Raw genomic sequence first — 17,908 nt, 5'->3', positions numbered from 1 at the left:
AGAGGTGGAACACATGAGTGCTATGGAACTTAGCAAAAGAAGATAGAAGTGAAATCAATCACATAGCAAACATGGTCCACAAAGCTTTACAAGCTCAAAAATATGTCACTAGGTAAGCTTTAGATCCAACTTCACAATTCCCGAAATCTCAATGCATTAAATAGGTGATGTGAATAAGGGTAAATCATAGACAAGCATCACCTAAAAAAATGTATTGATAATGTACCATTGCCTAACAATGGATGATGAATGCATGGCGGCCAAAACATGCAACTCAAAGATTTAGAAGCTTAGCTTGAAGGCAATGTAACATGTACTTGGTATTCACAAATGTCAAACATGAAAACTCAAAACCAAGTGACAAAACTCAACCTTAACAAAGAAATCCAACAATAGAGATTAACAACAATGATGTTAAAATAACATCTCATCAATAATCAGCAACAAGAAATGATAAACAAGATTAATAATCCAACACTTATAATGAAAATAGAAAGTTAAATGAAAATTAAACTAACTAAATAACTAATTAACTAATCAACTAACTAAAAGAAATGATGTTAAATGGTGTTTGGTAGTGTTGGATGATGGGTGAAGAAGGGAAAGAAAAAAAGAGATGAGAGAAGAAGGAAAGAAATGGAAAGAAGAGAAGAAAAGAAGAGTGGTAAAACAGGGCAATCCACGTGTACGCATAGAGTGACACTGGGCGTGGATATGTAAAATGGGACTCACGCGTACGCATGATGGATTATTAAGAGATGTGATGCGTACGCGTGGGGTGACGTGTACACGTGGGTTGGTTTTGTGCTAGTGGCACAGATCCAGCATGCAACTTGCATAACTCTCGGGTTTTACTATGGAAGTTGAAATTTTTGGATCCATGCGTACGCGTGGGCAACGCGTGCGCGTGGATGGTTGAAATTCTTGATGTCACGCGTACGCGTGGGTGACGCGTACGCGTGGGTTGGTGCTCTATTTTTCAAAATTTTTCTATGTTTTTGCACCAAACCAAGCATTCCAAACCTCCAAACAGCTACCAAAACATCATAAATCTTTATTTAACCTACTAGACTCCCAATTAAACTCAACTAATTAAACAAAACATGAAATTAAATTAATTCTACCAATATTTACAAAAGGAAAAAAGGAAAGATGTTACCATGGTGTGGTGTCTCCCACCTAGCACTTTTGTTTATTGTCCTTAAATTGGACTTATGGGGAGCTCTTCATCAAGGTGGCTTGTGCTTGAATCCATCCTTGAACACCCACCAATGCTTGGACTTCCATTATGCTTCATCATTCAAAGTTAACAACTCCAAGTTTTGATGGAGTTCTTCACAAACCATGGGCTCCCAACATTGATTCTTTGTGTGATCCGGGATCCCACACTTTGTTTTTACACCCGTCTTGAAGTTGATCATGGTGATTTTCTTCGGGTGGCAAGCAAGCCGAATTCTCATGAGGGTACCAAACTACCCTCCTAGACCCATTCAATTGAGAATCACACTAATTCATGCTCCTCAATTTTGAGCTTCCAACCATAATGAGCCTAGATTTACACCGCCAACCACTAAATATTCTCCTCTTACGCTTAATTTCGCAAAGCGCCTAAGTTGGCCATCCATTTCAAGCAAACCAAATTCAAGTGGGATAATAAAGCCAAGAATTAGAAGTTTTACCCACTCAAATGAAGGATTAGATGGTAACCTAGGTAGAGAAATTCCCAACAGTCTTGATCACGCATGCTCCACTCCCGTCTATCTTCTTCGAGAGGCTTCCACCATTTGGCAAGGTTCTTCAAGCTCTACCTCTTGCCATGTTTCCTTAAGTTCACATTCTTCTTTACCAATGTCTTCAAGCTCTTCCCCATCACTCAAATCATAGATAGGAGGTTGAGTAAAATCTACCTCATCGTCAATTCCAAGCATAGTGGGGAAGGATTCCTCAAACTCAAAAGGATCACATATTGATGCGGAATCATCATATATAGGGCCACTAGTTGCTTGTACCACTTCTTCCAATCTTTCTTCGTGGTGGCTTTCTTCCAATTTCTTCTCTTCTTCATTGCTCACCAAGCTTGTGGGAAGTGAGGTATCTCCTTCTTTAATCTCCATGTCAACCCCAATGGGAGAGGATTCAATTGTAGATAGAAACTTATCAATGATTGAACCCATCTCTTTATCAACCCTTTCAGAATCTTCAACCATGATATGCTTCGGAGGTTGTACAATATCCTCCTTAGCACCAATTTCACACTTCATGGAAGAAGGCTCTTCAACTTGAGATTCCTCTATGTACTCAACATATCCTAAATATCCAATCACTACTTCCTCTTGTTCATTAATCTATACCTCTTCCTCCTGTTGCACTTCTTGCTTTAACTCTTCTTCCTCACCTTGAAGTGCCAAATTCACTCCCTCACCAAGCTACTAGGTTGCTTCTCCACATTCAACAATGGGAGTGCCTTGATCGCGCAAGCTTAGGCAGGATGAGACTATGTTGTTAACGGCTTCTACCATGATAGCCATCTTGGCTTTTAACTCCTTAACTCCTTTTCCGTCTCCTCTTGTTGCCTTAGGATATAAGATTTAAGATCTCTTTGTTTTAGCATGAGGGCTTCATTGGAGGGCGGTGGTGGAAGAGAGGGTTCATTGTTTGAGGGAAGGGTATTATAGTTGGAAGGTGGTTCATATTGGTGCAAGTCTTGAGGTGGTGTATGTGGAATTTGTGGTTTTAGGGAGTATTGGTGTTGGAATGATGGTGGCTCTAGATATGGTTCATATGGTAGTTGGTATGGTGGATATGGGTTAGGATCATATGGAGGCCGTTGGTGGTTTGAGGCTTGGGAGTATGGTGGAGGGCTATATTGAGGAGGGGGTTCATATGCGTATGATGATTGTGGTTGACAACCACAATGAGGGTCATCACACACATTAGATTGATATGCATCAAGAGTTAGATTGTACCCATAAGAAGCCGAAGGAGGTTGTTGCCAATAAGGTTGTCCATAAGTTTGAGGCTCCTCCCACCTTTGATTCCCAAATCCTTGATGCACATCCCTATTGAAGCTTCCATTTCCTACAATATAGTTGTAACCATGCTCATAGCCAAAAGGATGAGAATTCATAGTAGCAAGAGAAAATAAAAACAAATACTAATAAGAAACAAAGAGAGCAAAATCCTACAACTAGCAAAAACTAACAAACAAACCAAAAATCAAGCTATTCACAATGTATACAATAGCCAATAACATAGCACCATTGCGATTCCCCGGCAATGGCGCCATTTGATGCAAAATTTATTTGGTGGTCTAGAAATTCCTCTTATAGGAATAAGAATTTCGTTGTAAGCATAGCTTCCAAACTAACAAACAATCCTCCCAATCAAAATTTAGTTGTCACAAGTACAAACCCCAAAGAAAATTTAAGCGAAGTATTTAAACCTCGGGTCGTCTCATAAGGAATTGCAATGAAGTGGTCAATTGTTGCCTATGAAGGTACAAAGGGAGTTTGATTTGGTAAATGAGCAAGAAAAGTAAATCAAGCAAGAAATTAAAGAAAGCAAGTAATAAAGAGAGACATTCATGGCAAAGATTGAGAATATAGGCTCTCTATCCTAGTCATACAATGATTAATTCATCTTATTTAGTCAACTCCAACAAATGGAAGAAGGTATCATGTTATCTTTACACAGGGAGAACGTAAAAAAATACTAGTTAATCATATCACAATAATAAACAAGAATTTATCTTATTACGTCATCCCCGACGATGGAAGAAGGTTTAATATTATCTTCATAATCAAGGAAAGTCTAATAAGACTAGCTAATCTCAACCCAAAAGTCCTAATCAACTTACTAATTAAATTAGCAAAAGATTAGCGTCGATGAAAACAATATTAGCTAACAACTCTAGATCACCAACATGAGTTGGGTGTTGATGACTCAAGATTACCTAATTACTTTTTTCAAGCCAAGAATGCTCAAGATATACTCTAACATCCAACCAAGCATTTTGTCAAACACATGGAAGGCATAAGATGAAAGCATAGTAAAAATGCAAGAATAATAAATCTACCAACTACCAATTGCAAGGAAATAACAATAGCAACTCAAATTAACAATAAAAGGGCATCAAGCATCAAATATCATTAAAAGAGATCCAAATCCAATATGAGCATTCATGAACATAAAAGAGACATAATAGGAAAAGTAACAAGAGAACTAAGAAGAATCAAAGGCATAAGATCAAGGAATCATAAAGAAAACTAAATGAGAACAAGAATCAAACCCTAAATATAGGATGTAATTAACCTAAGAACCCTAATTCTAGAGAGAAGAAGAAGCTTCTCTCTCTAGAAACTAACCTACATGATGCCAATCCTACACTAAGTGCTTCCCTCTTGCTCAAGCTTGAATTCAGCTTGAAATACTCTCAGAAACGAGTTGGATTTGGGCCTAGGCATCCCAGAAATTGCCTCTAGCATTTTCACTTTAATGAGGTTACGTGCAAGCAGCAACGTGTACGCGTGGGTCACGTGGACGCGTCGCTTGGCATTTTTCCATCCACGCGTACGCATCATGTCACGCGTACGCGTCGCCATACGACATCATATCCACGTGTGCACGTCTGTCACGCGTGCGTGTCGGCGTGTGCACTCCAAATCCTTGTTTTTCATTGAATTCTCCACTTTGCATGCTTTTCTCTTCACTCCTTTGACCCATTCCTAGCCTTTTCAACCTGAAATCACTCAACAAACACATCAAGGCATCTAGTGGAATCAAAGTTGAATTAAAATTACCAATTAAAGGCCTAAAAAGCATGTTTTTACACTTAAGCACAAATTAAGAGAGGATTACAAAACCATGTTATTTCATTGAATAAATGTGAGAAAAGGTGATAAAATCCCCCCAAATTAAGCACAAGATAAATCACAAAATTAGGGTATATCAGTGGCCAAAAGGTTTAAAAAAAACTAATAACTCTAAACACGCTTCGAGACTCTCTCACTCCCAACAATGCCTCCGTCACTAACAACCATTGCACTGAAGGCGAAACCCTAATAACCCCTGAAGAACGAAGAACATCGCCGGTGCTTACAATGCCTCCGTTGGCACTCCCACTATCGCTAGTCCCGCCATAAACCCCAAATTTGAATAATTTTATGATACAGACCACATCACAACACACAGTTTCCTCTATCTCTCTCAATATTAGGGCACGCATAGGCACCATTGGCCACCGTTTAGACACCCATCAGCCACTGTCACTGGCCTCACTGTGTTTTTCCTCAAAATTGGCACTGCTCTGCTTTTGCTGGACTACTTCTCAGAACTGGCTACTCTGCTTTCGCGCTGCACAACTTCTCTACGTCGCACTGCTCGCCAGAGAACCTTAGTCACGTTACCACCAATAGCGACCGCAAAGTGTGAAGGTAATTGCTCTACTGCTACTCCTCTTCTCCTCGATGCTCCTCCTCCTGTTCTACTCCTGCTCCTTTCTTCTTAGCGCTGCTCATCTTCTTCTCCTCGGCGTTGATGCTCTTTTGGTGAGGAAGGTCACAAGCCCCTACTCAACCACTCTTTTTCTTCTCGGCACTGGTTCTGGTAATGATTATGAACTTTTTTTTCTAAAGTAGGATTAAGGTCTAACCGTTGTTATTATAATTTATAATGCTAGATTTTTTCAGAACTTGTTTTCATAATTTATAAAGTATATTTATTGTTCTGAACTTCTGATTATTGTTGATTTGTTCTCTTTGTTTGATTCTGATATGTTTTTATTTTAATTACATATGATGTTGATTTGTTCTCCATGTTTGGGTCTGGTCTATTATGAATTTAATTAAAATATGTTCTGATTATTGTTGCTTTGTTTTCCTTGTTTGTTTTTTATTTATTCTGATTTTAATTAAAACTTATTCTGATTATTGTTGATTTGTTATCCTTATTTGGTTCTGATTTGTTTTTATTATAATTAAAACATGTTTTAATTATTGTTGATTTATTCTAATTTTAATTAAAATATTTCAATGCTTAATTATTTCTCATATTTGTCCAATGTATGTGTTTCTATTCCTTACTATGAATAACTCTTTTTTCCTTTTATTACAATACTGTTATATATATGTGGGTAAGCTCTTAATAACTACTATATAGTTTTCTTGGTTTTATAACCACGTCATGCTTCTTTTATAGTCTTTTCTTCTTACTCTTCTACCTCTCTATCACTTCCTTTAGTTGTTTGGCAGGAGTGTTTGGAAATGCAGAAAGGGGAGGCCTTCTATCACTTTCAATTCAACACATGGCTTGTAAAATCCACAAGTGGGCATTTTAGGTAGAGATTTTTGTTCATTTATACTTAAACCTTGCTAATTCTTAGGCATTTTTGGGGAAAGCGGGCTGTTTCATTTGCACTGCTATGTATTTGATTTGAATAGAGCCAATCATTTAAAAATTATTAAAAACCATAAATCCCTGCTTGTGTTCCTTGCTTGGATAAATTTCATCATATAGTTAAATTTTTTTCTTCTTTGGAACGATTTAATCATGTGGATGTTTATTATACTGCACCTAGGGAGTTCTTATATTTGCTATGCATAATTTCTAGTGTCCATTTTAGCTCATTACTAGTCATTAATTTCTGGATTGCAGATCAGGATCTGAAACAAACACATGCTCTAATATGTAACAAATTCTGATTAATAATGTTCTGATTAATAACGTTATATTTTATGCTTTTTAGTAATACTTTAGTGCATGTAATTTGCAAGGTTCCCAATGATGCTGATATACTTTACCATGCTAATGATAGATAACATTTGATTATTCCTTTCATTATACCGAGGGAACTCTTTAACTATAAATTGTGCAAACTTTGATCTATTTTAGAGATTTATTTGTTGTTTATTGATGAGCGGATAATTTATACGCTTTTTGGCATTGTTTTTAGGTAGTTTTTTTATTATGTTTTAGATACTCTTTAGTATATTTTTATTATTTTTTATGCAAAAATCATATTTCTGGACTTTAATATGAGTTTGTGTATTTTTTTGTGATTTTAGGTATTTTCTGGCTGAAATTGAAGGACTTGAGCAAAAATCTGATTCAGAGGCTAAGAAAGGACTGCAGATGCTGTTGGATTCTGACCTCCCTGCACTCGAAGTGGATTTTCTTGAGCTATAGAAACCTAATTGGCGCGCTCTTAATTGCCTTCGAAAGTAGACATCCTGGGCTTTCCAGCAATGTATAATAGTCAATACTTTGTCCGAGATTTGATGGCCAAAACTTGCGTCTAAACGCCTACCAAAGACCCTTTTCTGGCGTAAAACAACGAAACTGGCACCAGAACTAGAGTTAAACGCTCAAACTGGCATCCAAGCTAGCATTTAACTCCAAGGATAACCTATGCATGTGAAAGCTTCAAAACTCAGCCCAAACACACACCAAGTGGGCCCTGAAAGTGGATTTCTGCACTATCTGCACTTAGTTACACATTTTTCTGTAAACCCTAGTAACTAGTTTAGTATATATAGCACTTTTTACTATTGTATTAGAGGTCTTTGAACCTTTTTTTCATTTAACATGCCACTTGGGAGGCTGGCCATTCGGCCATGCCTAGACCTTCTTCTCTTATGTATTTTCTACGGTGGAGTTTCTACACCTCATAGATTAAGGTGAGGAGCTCTGATGTTCTTCATGAACTAATGCAAGTATTATTATTTCTCTTTCAATTCACGCCTACTTATTCTCTATGATATACTCTCGTACTTAATTCAGTTAAGTCAGAATGAAGGGGGTGACCCAATCACCCACAATCTTCATTACTCGCTTAGCCAAGATCCATGTGCCTGACAACCACAGGCGGTCTACATGATGTTCAACGTAGTCATTGGACGACCCAGTGCACTTGCTGGTTAGTTGTGCATAGTTGTGAAAAGTGTGATCACAATTTCGTGCACCAAGTGTTTGGCATCGTTGCTGGGGATTGTTCGAGTTTGGACAACTGACGGTTTATCTTGTTGCTTAGATTGGGTAATTTTATTTTATGTTTAAGCTTTTTATTTTTATTTTCGAAAAATACAAAAAAAAATTTATAAAAATCATAAAAACCAAAAAAATATTTTGTGTTTCTCTTTTGAGTCTAGTGTCAAATCCTAAGTTTGGTGTCAATTGCATGTTTTTAATTTTCCTAAGTTTTCGGAAAAAAATTCATGCATTGTGTTCTTCTGTGATCTTTGAGTGGTTCTTTATGATTTCCTTTGTCTAATCTTATGATTTTCCTGTTTTGTGTTTTATGTTGTTTTTCATATTTATTTTCAAAATCATAGTGTTTGAACATTCAAAATTTCTAAGTTTGGCGCCTTGCATGTCTTTCTTTTCTTAAAAATTTTCAAAGATATGTCCTTGATATTCATCATGATCTTCAAAGTGTTCTTGGTGTTCATCTTGACATTCAAAGTGTCCTTGCATGCATTACTTATTTTGATCTTGCATTTTTATGTTTTATTTCATTTTGTTGTTTTTCTCGCTTTTCATTAAAAATTCAAAAATCAAATATATATATATATATATATATATATATATATATATATAATATATATATATATATATATATATATATTCTCAAGTAAATAATACAGAGAAATGAATGTTCAGAACATAAGGCAGAAGAATCACAGAGAAAAAGAGCTCACTGGAGTTAAAACGATAGTAAAGAGGCAATTTGGGCGTTAAACGCCAGAATGGCTATCATTCTGGGCGTTTAACACCAGTCAAGGTAACATTCTGGTTGTTAAACGCCAGAATGGATAGCGTTCTGGGCATTTAACGCCAAAACTGGCAGCATTCTGGGCATTTAGAAAAACGCGCAGTAAAGAAGGATTTCTGGCGTTTAACGCCAGCCAGGGCGTTAAACGCCCAAAGAGGCAGCCAAATGGGCGTTAAACGCCAGAATGGATAGCATTCTGGGCGTTTAACGCCAGGATGACACAAGGGAGGTAATTTCATTTCCAATTCAAATTTTTTCAAATTTTCATGTTTTAAATCATAATTTTAAAATCTTATCTTTCAACATTTTCAAAAATCCTTGCTAACAATTAATGTTTTGATTCAAAAAATTGCAAGTTTGTTACTTTCTTGTTAAGAAAGGTTCAACCTTTGAATTTTAGAATCATATCTTTTAATTTCTTATTAGTCAAGTCATCAATTTTAAAAATCAAATCTTTTTCAATCATATTTTTTCAATCATATCTTTTTAAAATCAAATCTTTTTCAATCATATCTTTTTAAATTTTGATTTCAAAATCTTTTTTCTAACTTTTTATCTTTTTAAAATTATTTTCAAATCTTTTTCAACTAATTACTATTTCTTATCTTTTTCAAAACCACCTAACCACTTTTCCACTTCCAATTTTTGAAAATCACTAACCACTTTTCAAAAATCTTTTTAATTAACTAATTGTTTTAGTTTTAGTTTTTGAATACTCTCTCTCTCATCTCTTTCTATTTATTTGCTAACACTTCTCTTCTACTTATAATTTGAACCCTCTCTCTCCCTCTGTGTTCGAATTCTTCTTATTCTCTCTCTACCTCATTCCTCTATTCTTCTTTTCTTTTAACACATCAAGAAATCTCTATACTGTGACATAGAGGATTCCACTACTCCCTTTTGTTCTCTTCTTTTTCATATGAGCAGAAACATGGATAAAAACATTCTTGTTGAAGCTGATCCTGAACCTGAAAGGACTCTAAAGAAGAAGCTAAGAGAAGCTAAAGCACAACACTCCGGAGAGGACCTTTCAGAAAATTTTGAATAAGAAGTAGACATGGCAGCCGAACCCAACAACAATGCAAGAGATGCAAGGAAGATGATTGGTGACTATACTGCACCAACTTCCAACTTCTATGGAAGAAGCATCTCAATTCCTGTCATTAGAGCAAACAACTTTGAGCTTAAGCCTCAATTAGTTTCTCTAATGCAGCAGAATTGCAAGTTTCATGGACTTCCATCGGAAGATCCTCATCAGTTCTTAGCTGAATTCTTGCAAATCTATGATACTGTTAAGACCAATGGGGTTGATCCCGAGGTCTACAGACTTATGCTTTTCCCCTTTGCTGTAAGAGACAGAGCTAGAACATGGTTGGACTCACAACCTAGAGAAAGCATGAACTCTTGGGAAAAGTTGGTCAATATTTTCTTAACCAAATTCTTTCCACCTCAAAAGATGAGCAAGCTTAGAGTGGAAGTCCAAACCTTCATACAAAAGGAAGGTGAATCCCTCTATAAAGCTTGGAAAAGATACAAGAAATTAACCAAAAGGTGTCCTTCTGACATACTTCCAGAATGGAGCATCCTATGTATATTCTATGATGGTCTGTCTGAATTGTCCAAGATGTCCTTGGACCATTCTGCTAGTGGATCCCTCCATTTAAAAACCCCTGCAGAAGCCCAGAAACTCATTGAGATGGTTGCAAATAACTAGTTCATGTACACTTCTGAAAGAAATCCTGTGAATAACAGGATGACTCAGAAAAAAGAAGTTCTTGATATTGATACTCTGAATGCCATATTGGCTCAGAACAAAATATTGACTCAGCAAGTCAATATGATTTCTTAGAATCTGACTGGATTGTAAGCTACATCCGACAGTGCTAAAGAAGCCTCCTCTGAAGGAGAAGCTTATGACCCTGAGAATCCTGCAATGGAAGAGGTGAATTACATGGGAGAATCCTATGGAAACACCTATAATCCTTTATGGAGAAATCATCCAAATTTCTCATGAAAGGATCAACAGAAGCCTCAACAAGGCTTCAATAATAATAATAATGGTGGGAGAAATAGGTTTGGCAATAGCAAACCTTTTCCATCATCTTCTTAGCAACAGACAGAGAATTCTGAGCAGAGCCTCTCTGGGTTAGCAAACATAGTCTCTGATCTATCTAAAACCACTCTTAGTTTCATGAATGAAATAAGGTCCTCCATCAGAAATTTGGAGGCACAAGTGGGTCAGCTGAGTAAAAGAGTTACTGAAACTCCTCCTAGTACTCTCCCAAGCAATACAGAAGAGAATCCCAAAAGAGAGTGCAAGGCCATAACTATAACCAAAATGGCCAAACATGGAGAGAGTGAAAAGGTAGTGATTCCCAGTGAGGAAGACCTCAAGGGACGTCCACTGACCAATAATAAGTTCCCTATTGAGGAACTAGAGGAATCTGAGGCTCATACAGATACCATAGAAATTCCACTGAACTTACTATTGTCATTCATGAGCTCTGATGAATATTCTTCCTCTGAAGAGGATGAAGACACTGTTGAAGAGTAAGTTGCTCAGTATCTAGGAGCAATCATGAAGCTGAATGCCAAGTTATTTGGTAATGAAACTTAGGAGGATGAACCTCCATTGCTCATCAATAAACTGAATACATGGATTCAGCAAACATTGCTTCAAAAGAAACCGAACCCCGAAAAGTTCTTAATAGCTTGCACCATAGGCACCATGACCTTTGAAAAGGCTCTGTGTGACTTGGGGTCAGGTATCAACCTCATGCCACTCTCTATAATGGAGAAACTATGGATCTTTGAGGTACAAGATGCAAGAATCTCACTAGAGATGGCAGACAAATCAATGAAACAGGTTTATGGATTTGTAGAGGATGTCTTAGTGAAGGTTGAAGGCCTTTACGTCCCTGCTGACTTCATAATCCTAGACAGTGGGAAGGATAAGGATGAATCTATTATCCTTGGAAGATCCTTCCTAGCCACAACAAGGGCTGTGATTGATGTGGACAGAGGAGAGTTAGTCCTTTAATTGAATCAGGACTACCTTTTGTTTAAGACTCAAGGATCTTCTTCTGTAAACATGGAGAAGAAGCATGAAAAGCTTCTCTCAGTACAGAGTCAAGTAGAGTCCCTACACTCAAACTCTATGTTTGATGTTGGGAGGCCACAATCATGCTCTGAGCATCTGTGAAGCTTTGTAAGAGCTTCCTGTCAAGCTATTGACATTAAAGAAGCACTTATTGGGAGGCAACCCAATTTTATTTATCTATATTAATTACTTTTTCATTTTATTTTCTAGTGTTAGTCTATGTTTTCTTTAGGTTGATGATCATGTGAAGTCACAAATACAGCTGTGAAAATTAAAGCAGAATAAAAAACAGCATCAAAAACAGCACACCCTAGAGGACGAGCTTACTGGCATTTAAACGCTAGTAAGGATAGCAAAATGGGCGTTTAACGCCCACTCTGGCAGTATTCTGGGTGTTAAACGCTGGAAATGGCACACAGACTGGCGTTTAATGCCAGAAGAGGGTGTCTGGTGTCTAATTGGTGTTAAACGCCAGTAAGGATAGCAGAATGGGCGTTTAACGCCCAGTCTGGCTGCCAGTTCTGGCGTTTAACGCCCAGAATGTTGCCAAACTGGGCGTTAAACACCAGAAATTCCACACAGAGGGCATTTAAATGCCAGAAAGGTACAGGAATGATAAATCCTTGACACCTCAGGATCTGTGGACCCCACAGGATCCCTACCTACCCTAACTCACTCTCATTCCTCTTCACACCTTTTTGCTTTTCCATAACCATTAATGGCACCTAAGACCGGAGAAACCTCTAGAAAGAGGAAAGGGAAGGCAATTGCTTCCACCTCCGAGTCATGGGAGATGGAGATATTCATCTCAAAGGTCCATCAAGACCACTTCTATGAAGTTGTGGCCAAGAAAAAGGTGATCCCCGAGGTCCCCTTCAAGCTCAAAAAGAGCGAATATCCGAAGATCCAACAAGAGATTCAAAGAAGAGACTGGGAAGTTCTCACCAACCCCATCCAACAAGTCAGAATCTTAATGGTTTAAGAGTTCTATGCTAATGCATGGATCACTAAGAACCATGGTTAAAGTGTGAACCCGAACCCAAAGAATTGGCTCACAGTGGTTCGGGGGAAATACTTGGATTTCAGTCTAGAAACCATGAGGTTGGCATTCAACTTGCCAATGATGTAAGAAGATCTTCATCCTTTCACAAGAAGGGTCAACTTTGATCAACGGTTGGACCAAGTCCTCATGGACATCTGTGTGGAAGGAGCCCAATGGAAGAGAGACTCCAAAGGCAAGCCGGTTCAACTGAGAAGGCTTGACCTCAAACCCTTGGCTAGAGGATGGTTGGAGTTCATCCAATGCTCTATCATTCCTACTAGCAACCGGTCCAAAGTGACTGTGGATCGGGCTATCATGATCCATAATATCATGATTGGAGAGGAAGTGGAAGTTCATGAGATCTTACCTCTAGAACTATACAAGGTGGCTGACAAGCCTTCCACTTTGGCAAGGTTAGCCTTCCCTCATCTCATCTATCACCTATGCAATTCAGCTGAAATTGTCGTAGAGGAAGACATCCTCATTGAAGAAGACAAGCCTTTCACTAAAAAGAGAATGGAACAAACAAGAGAGCCCACTCATGGACCTCAACAAGAGCATGAGGAAGTCCCTCATTAAGAAATCCCTGAGATGCCTCAAGGGATGCATTTTCCTCCACACAACTATTGGGAGCAACTCAACACCTCTTTAGGAGATTTGAGTTCCAACATGGAGCAACTAAGAATGGAGCACCAAGAGCAATCCATCATCCTCCATGAAATCAGAGAGGACCAAAGAGCCATGAGGGAGGAGCAACGAAGGCAAGGAAGAGATATTAAGGAGCTTAAGCACTCCATAGGATCTTCAAGAGGAAGAACTAGCCGCTATCACTAAGGTGGACCCGTTTTTTAATTTTCTTGTTCTTATTTTTCTATTTTTCGGTTCTTATGCTCTATGTTTTGTCTATGTTTGTGTCTTTATTACATGATCATTAGTGTCTAGTGTCTATGTCTTAAAGATATGAATGCCCTATGAATCCTTCACCTTTCTTAAATGAAAAATGTTTCTTAAAAATGTTTCTATCTTGAAATTAGTTTAATTATTTTGATGTGGTGGCAATACTTTTTGTTTTCTGAATGAATACTTGAACAGTGCATATTTTTGATAGTGAAGTTTATAAATGTTAAAATTGTTGGTTCTTGAAAGAATGATGAAAAAAGAGAAATGTTATTGATAATCTGAAAAATCATAAAATTGATTCTTGAAGCAAGAAAAAGTAGTGAAAAACACAAAGCTTGCAAAAAATTAAATAAAGAAAAAAAGCAAGCAGAAAAAGCCAGTAACCCTTTAAACTAAAAGGCAAGGGTAAAAAAGATCCAAGGCTTTGAGCATCAGTGGATAGGAGGGCCCAAAGGAATAAAATCCTGGCCTAAGCGGCTAAATCAAGCTGTCCCTAACCATGTGCTTGTGTCATAAAGGTTCAAGTGAAAAGCTTGAGACTGAGTGGTTAAAGTCATGATCTAAAGCAAAAGAGTGTGCTTAAGAACTCTGGACACCTCTAACTAGAGACTCTAGCAAAGCTGAGTCACAATCTGAAAAGGTTCACCCAGTTATTTGTCTGTGGCATTTATGTATCCAGTGGTAATACTGGAAAACAAGATGCTTAGGGTCACGGCCAAGACTCATAAGTAGCTGTGTTCAAGAATCAACATACTGAACTAGGAGAATCAATAACACTATCTGAATTCTGAGTTCCTATGGATGCCAATCATTCTGAACTTCAAAGGATAAAGTGAGATACCAAAACGGTTCAGTAGCAAAAAGCTACTAGTCCTGCTCATCTAATTAGAACTAAGCTTCATTGATGTTTTGGAATTTATTGTATATTCACTTCTTTTTATCCTATTTTATTTTTAGTTGCTTGGGGACAAGCAAAAATTTAAGTTTGGTGTTGTGACGAGCGGATAATTTATACGCTTTTTGGCATTGTTTTTAGGTAGTTTTAGTATGTTTTAGTTACTTTTTAGTATATTTTTATTAGTTTTTATGAATAAATCACATTTCTGGACTTTACTATGAGTTTTTGTGTTTTTTGTGATTTCAAGTATTTTCTGGCTGAAATTGAAGGACCTGAGCGAAACTCTGATTCAGAGGCTGAGAAAGGACTGCAGATGCTGTTGGATTCTGACCTCCCTGCACTCGAAGTGGATTTTCTAGAGCTACAGAGGTCCAATTGGCGCGTTCTCAATTGCGTTAGAAAGTAGACATCTTGGGATTTCCAAAAATATATAATAGTCTATACTTTTCTCGAGATTTGATGGACCAAACTGGCGTCTAAACGTCCACCAAAGACCATTTTCTGGCGTAAAACGCTGGAACTGGCACCAGAACTGGAGTTAAACGCTCAAATTGGCATCCAAGCTAGTGTTTAACTCCAAGGATGGCCTATGCACGTGAAAGCTTCAAAACTCAGCCCAAACACACACGAAGTGGGCCCTGGAAGTGGATTTCTGCACTATCTGCACTTAGTTACTCATTTTTCTGTAAACCCTAGTAACTAGTTTAGTATATATAGCACTTTTTACTATTGGGTGCAATGACGGTGTGCAAAAGGATCCAGTGATCCTATTCTGACCCAAGTGAGAACCGACAGATGATTAGCCCTGTGGTAGCTGTGCCTGGTATTTTTCATCTGAGACGAGAAATTCGACAATTGATTAGCCGTACAGAAACCGTAGCCGGACCATTTTTACTGAGAGGATCATACAGCTTGCCATGGAAGGGAGGATGCATGATTGGATGAAGACAATAGGAAAGCAGAGGTTCAGAAGCAACAAAGCATCTCCAAACACTTATCTGAAATTCCCACCAATGAATTACATAAGTATCTCTATGTTATCTTCCGTTTTATTTGCCTTTTAATCATCAATACCTCATAACCATTTGAATCCGCCTGACTGAGATTTCCAAGATGATCATAGCTTGCTTTAAGCCGTCAATCTCCTTGGGATCGACCCTTACTCGCGTAAGGTATTACTTGGACGACCCAGTGCACTTGCTGGTTAGTTGTGCGGAGTTGTGAAAAGTGTGATCACAATTTGGTGCACCGTTTATCAAAGTATGCATTTAAACGGTTTGAATTTAGTGTGACATGATCAGCTTTACCGCTTCCTTGTGAGGAGGATCGGCAGCATTTTCAATGCCGTGATACTGAAGCGCTTGTTCATGAGCAAGGTTAACTAGCCCCTGCTTTCTCTGTCACTTGATTAACTTTATGAAGGCCAAGGTTTGTTTTTTCCTCTCTTATCTTTCTCAGTGGTAACATATGAATTTTTTTAAGTTTTTTGTACTTATACTCTCCATTGGATGTTTGTTTTATTGATGCAGGAAGGTAAAATTGCCGTGGTAGTGAGAACTGTAACTGATGATATCAGAGTGTATGAAGTTCTTGCATTGAAGGTTACCACACTCATGTTTATAGAGACTGCACGGGCTAGAATAAAGAAGGTTGGTGGTGAATGCTTGACATTGGATCAACTTGCACTTAGGGCACCTCTCGAACAGAACACAGTATGCGTAGATTAGATATATAATCCACTTACTAGTTTCAAATTATGTCTATGACTATTATATATAAACTTATCAATGGATATTTGAGTTGGACTGGTTCAAACAATATTTATATCGTTTGATTGAATGAATCACATAAAATCAAGCATAGATTCATTTGTGAATTATAATGGTACTATGCATTATGATAGGATGGATTTGGAAATATTGAAGTGATCAGTTTTTAGATGGTTAATTTGGTTTATATATTGTTGTATCAATGTAGGTCCTTCTTAGAGGCCCAAAGAACTCCAAGGAAGCTGTGAAACACTTTGGTCCTGCTCCTGGTGTTCCTCACAACCATACCAAGCCTTATGTACAATCTAAGGGAATGAAGTATGAGAGGGCTAGAGGAAGGAGGAACAGCAAAGGACTTAGGGTTTAAGTTGTATTGTTTCTGTATTTTTCTTCAGTTTTTAGTTTTGGAATTTAACCCTTTCTCCCATATCCTAGTGCTTTCATGCTCAGGTTGAGAAGCTTGTTGAGAAATCAGAGTTTTGAACTCGAGATTTATTTTGTATTTGAGTATTAGTTTTTTAATGTATAAAAAAATTATAGAAAAATTATAATTGTCACTAATTACTGTTTGATTTGTCTTGTAATAAAAATTTCATACTATATTTATAGGTTTGATAATAAAAAATGACTAAAAATTTATATTGTGCAGCAATAAAGGTAAAGTCAGAAAAGGTTTTTTTTTAATTTGATAAGACTATTGCAACACTTTAAAAGCGTAGCCATATCTCATTATCGCCACGCTTTTAAAACGTGGCAATAGCTCCCTCTATTGCCGTGCTTTAAAAGCTTGGCATATCTCTCTCTATTGGCACACTTTAAAAGCATGAACATATCTCACATATGGCCATGCTTTTAAGCGTGGAAATTTGTAAAAAATGTGGCAAAAAAAGCATGGCAATAGGTTTCCAAAGGCGTGGCGATAGAGCAACCGCCAAGCTTGCAGACCCTTTCAAAAGCATGGCGGTAGCTCAAAAATCGTGGCGAAAAGATATCGTCACACTTTTTTCACCTTTTCGCCATGCTTTAAAAGTGTGGCAATAGAGGTGTTTTCTTACAATGAGAGTAGGTGATACGTGAATATCTTATACCCATTTTAGGCTTATTTTCTAGTTAAATTTAGTTGGAATTTAATAAGTTTAGTTACATTTTAGGTTAAAATCCTCTTTGGATGCTACTTTGAGTTTTTCTGGTGTTTTTATTATTTCAGGTGAAATTTGGATCAATTTGGTAGAGTATTGAGCAAAAAAGAAAAGTTTCAAAGCTTTTCCCTTGGGAGCAAAACGCCCAGCAAGCGTTTAGCACCAGCAATCAGTGAAGACAAGAGCGTTTAGCTGTCCCACTCAAAGAGCATCTTTAGTGGATTTAGCTTTTAGTTATTATCTTATCTTTTATTTTTATAATTTTTATTTACAAACAAAATCTTTTTGGTTTA

General features: G+C 37.4%; 1 non-coding gene and 1 pseudogene across 1 annotated transcript; both read left to right on the top strand.

Moving 5' to 3' along the window:
- The window catches only part of LOC112777238 (large ribosomal subunit protein eL18-like), a 45,534-nt pseudogene extending 28,691 nt beyond the window's left edge, over positions 1 to 16,843 (top strand).
- On the top strand, positions 6,771 to 6,850 carry LOC112793587 (small nucleolar RNA snoR53Y). Its single transcript, XR_003198285.1, has one exon. It is a non-coding gene; the product is annotated as a small nucleolar RNA snoR53Y (small nucleolar RNA).
- Positions 16,844 to 17,908: the final 1,065 nt, after the last annotated feature.

The sequence above is a fragment of the Arachis hypogaea genome, chromosome 3 (genome assembly GCF_003086295.3).
Source record: "Arachis hypogaea cultivar Tifrunner chromosome 3, arahy.Tifrunner.gnm2.J5K5, whole genome shotgun sequence".
In the NCBI taxonomy this organism is placed as follows: Eukaryota; Viridiplantae; Streptophyta; class Magnoliopsida; order Fabales; family Fabaceae; genus Arachis; species Arachis hypogaea.
This window is presented reverse-complemented; position numbering and strand designations above follow the sequence as displayed.